Source organism: Budorcas taxicolor, chromosome 12 (assembly GCF_023091745.1).
Source record: "Budorcas taxicolor isolate Tak-1 chromosome 12, Takin1.1, whole genome shotgun sequence".
In the NCBI taxonomy this organism is placed as follows: Eukaryota; Metazoa; Chordata; class Mammalia; order Artiodactyla; family Bovidae; genus Budorcas; species Budorcas taxicolor.
This window is the reverse complement of record NC_068921.1, coordinates 18,231,777-18,235,968: the sequence shown is the minus strand read 5'-3', so window position 1 is coordinate 18,235,968 and position 4,192 is coordinate 18,231,777.

Here is a 4,192-nt window from a genome sequence, read left to right as displayed (position 1 = left end):
TGGAGTCTCAGCCACGGGACCACCTGGGAAGTCCCTGTTCTCACCTTCTTACTCACCAGGGCAAGAATTACACCTTGCCTTGGTCATCTAAAAATTACATGCTACATTACACGTTCAACTGTCAAGAATGGTGGGAATGGGGCTAAAAAGGATGCTAGAAAGAGGGGGGCATTCGCTTTTTACCATCAACATTCCTATATGACATGACTTTTACAATAAAAACGTGAATACAAATGTAAGCCGAAAATTGAATATAGAAACCCCATCAAATTATTTACAAATATAAGCAAGAAAGCTAGGATTACCTTGTTTTATGCCACTTAGAAATGGATTTTGAGCTCTCAAGAGCCCACTCCCACCCATCTGCTTCTTGGGACTCATCTGCAATAGAAGACTGGAGGGATTAAGAGTCCACGCCAAATAAAGGCTACAGTATATGCAGGAGATGTAAGGTACGCGAGTTCAATCCCTGGGTCAGGAACATCCCCTGGAGAAGGAAATGGCAACCCACTCCAATATTTGTGCCTGGAGAATCCCATGGACAGAGGAGCCTGGTGGGCTATAGTCCATGGGGTCGCACAGTCAGACACGCCTGAGTACACGTGTTATTTTTTTTAATCTTAAATTGTGATTAATATTTTGTCAGTAAGATAAAAGCCTAACAATGATCAATAGTGAGAGAGCGGACTAGACTATGCTTTTCCCTCATGTAATATTTGAATGAGAAAGACCCAGAATGAAGAAAGCTACCCCTGACTTTGGACAAGACATTTAACAAACTGACAGCTCTGTAGTTTCGTGGAGCTGAAACGACGTCCTTTTTATAAACACATACACATGAAGCCCTCACCTGGGAAACTGAATCTCCAAGAGTTAAACATGCAAGGATTGGTGCCCATCGTTCAGAGCAGGATTCATAGAATTCCAGCCAGCAAACTCCTCTCTAGGTGGAAAGGAGGTGTCCAATAAACTATTAAGTGTGCACTTAGCAGGATGTTAGCCATTCAGCCAGCATTAACTCATAACCGCATTCAAATGTGGAATCTGGACTTTTTCCTTCCAATAATCCATTTGCTTCTTGTTTTATTACTCAACTGCCTTTGAGTTTCTTTATAGTCTACACCCCACTTCCGCTGTTTGAGATTAACACCCTTGAGAACACTGTTTTGTTTTTGCATCCTACTTATTTTAACATGGATGTGGAGAATCTAAAATGGACACAGCAAAAGCAGAAAATTTTAAAACGTGCACTGAAGAACAGGATCAGTGTTTACTTGCTAACACGTACCAGTGGTGGGGGTTCCCAAAACTCTAGATAGCGGCTGCAAACAACTAGACGGCACTATACAAAGCTCTGTCACATTTATTTTGTTCCATCTTCTGCCGCAGTGATCAGACCGGAGTCCTAACGCCGTGCAAAGATGTTAATCTTCTGACGTGTGCTCTTTACTCAGCCATGCAGTAGGATGTTTCTGGAAGGGAGCTAGCTGCATTAGAGCAATCGTAGATAAACATGCACATATGCAAGACGGAGAGCCCCAGGAAGTCAAGGGTAGGGAAGCATGTATGAGTCTCCTCCACCCCCCAGGAAACTGGGCAGTCCTCTCTGCCACGCTGATTCGGTCCTCTTCTCACTCACTTCCTTTGCCTTCTGCTTTCCCCAAGCTCATGACCACACCACGACTGTAGTCTCAGGCATGGCATATGAGTTCAAAGGGTACAACCCTGAATCTCAGCTGGAGCTCCAAAACTCCTGGGCCACGTCTGACTGACCAAGCTTGGGTGAGAGGGACACCTCTGTTCAACTGACTCTAAATAAGGGATACACACCTCAGCATTTTTAATGGCAAAAATGTTACCCATTACCGAAATGTCCAACAAGAGAGAACTTACTAGAAAGTTACACTACACCCACAATAAATATAATTCAGCCTTTAAGATGTAGAATGCTCAACGACCTGGGAAAGTGCTTCCATTAAGTGGAGGAAAAGGCTATAAAACAGTGAAGACACAGAAGTGCATGCACCAAAATAACAACAAAGAACACAGTCAGTTCTTGGTAGGGAATAATTTCCCCTTTTCCTTGTGTTTCTATGTATTTTCCAAATCTACAAAGAGCATGCTGCTGTTACAGTAAGATGATACAGTTTTAAATATACACTCAATTCCTTATTATGATTATTGCTGGGTAATAGAATTATAGAGGATCTTTATTTTCTTATGAGTTTGTTTTTTCTTTCATTCATTTGAACCGTCCACTCGTGGTAAAAAAAAAAGACAACGCTTTGTGTTCAGCACATCATTTTGGTCCTCTTCCTGGACACACCTGATGACTACATTCCCCACCTCCCTTACCACTGGCCTGAGGTCATAGGGCTGGGCGCTGGCCAATGGAAATGGGGAATAGTGATGCGCACCCTAGCAGGCCTGCCCATAAACCCCTGCAGGATCTACCACCCCAACTCCCCTTCTTCCAGGGCAAGTCTGAGGATTCCAAGCTGGCACTGTCACAAGATGGGCAAGTCTGGGTCCCTGGGAACCTTCCTGGCACATTGAAGTAATGATGAAAACAGACAGAAGACCTGCTGTCCGAAACCACTGAGATGTTGGAACTGTCACAGCAGTTAGTCTATCCTATCATCCTAAAAACTAAGATGTTCCATCCAGAACACAAACCTTCAATACCAGTCCATGATCTATTAGAAAGAAGTCCTCAGGATGGCAGAGAAGGTCCATCATAACCTGGTCCCACGCACTCCACATCCCCAAAAATCTCGCTGACCCTTCTAAAGGCTCCTAAAACATCTGGACCCAATCTTCCCCTCTTCCAGCACCAATCACAACTGTGTTACAATTAGTTGGTTATTAATCGGTTCCTTTCATGAGACTGACAGTCTCTACTAAGACGCAGTTGTCTTTCTTTTTCACAGGTGTAACTTCAACACTTAATGGCATGTGCTGGGCATATATAAAGGATGCGAAGTATCTGCTCAATGAATTAATAATGTGCTCCTAAGTGTTCATAGCCCCTAAAAACCATGAAATGTTAGTGCCTTGGAGGCAGGGAAAAGCAATTCTCATTTCATCAGAATATATTCTCTTCTGAAAAAAATTTCTATCCCCAAGTATCAGCCTAAAGCTTTTACAGTATTACTGAAAGGAAACCAAGAGCCAGGACTCAAAATAATATCCTTGTTAGCCTAGTACTGGTTCCTAGACTAAATCCTTTATGGGTTTGTAAAGCTTTAAAAAGTCTGACTTCTTAAATTCAGAATTGGAATTTGTCTCAAGAATTTACAAGGAAATTACTCTTAGATATTTTAAATAGAGGTGGATTCTAAATTATTTCAGATAGGAAACAAACTTAGACATATAAGAATCACCACTATAATCAAAATGCTCCGTTTGTGAGGAGATATTCCCAGGAAAGCACTTTAGGTTATGCTCCTTGGAAAGTTTAGGTTTAATGACAGTCCTTCCATTAAATACAAAAACATTCCTTCAAAATGTTTAAACAGCATCTTGAGTCTTAGATGTTACTTGAACAGTATCCATGAAGAATATAGTTATAAAACCTATGTCTTTACCCACTGTATATAGAGAACTGGATTTTTAAGAAATAGTTTCTTCTTTAATATGGATTACCTCAAGATATGAAGAACCAAATTACTCTTTGGTTTTATTATATGGGAAAAACAACACACAGTCCTTTAGTCAAACAAACTTTGTGATATTTATATTCCATTGCACAGGTAGAGATTATACAAATTAGTAATACAAGTTATTCCTTAAATTCCAAACAGTTTCTAAAATAGCATTACACCAGATGCCTAGAATATTAAAACATCGAGGTGGAAATCATACTCTAAATAGTTAAATATGACACTGAAAATACTACACATTTTAATTAGAGGAGAAAATTAAAATGTGTGCTAAAATGCTCTAACAAACTAAGTAGCAGGGCAACAGCTACAAGTAAGTCCCCGTGGTCCATTTTTACGTATGCATATATGTGGTTATTAGAGAACCTCTCGTCTTGAGAATGCACAATTAAAACACAAAAATCTGGATACATGGATTAATGAAATTTAAACACTTCCTAATACCTAAGCTCTATGATGAAGTGTACTATTACCTATGACTTTATATAACTAATTCAAGATAAAAGACACCACACTTGGAAAGAAAAAAA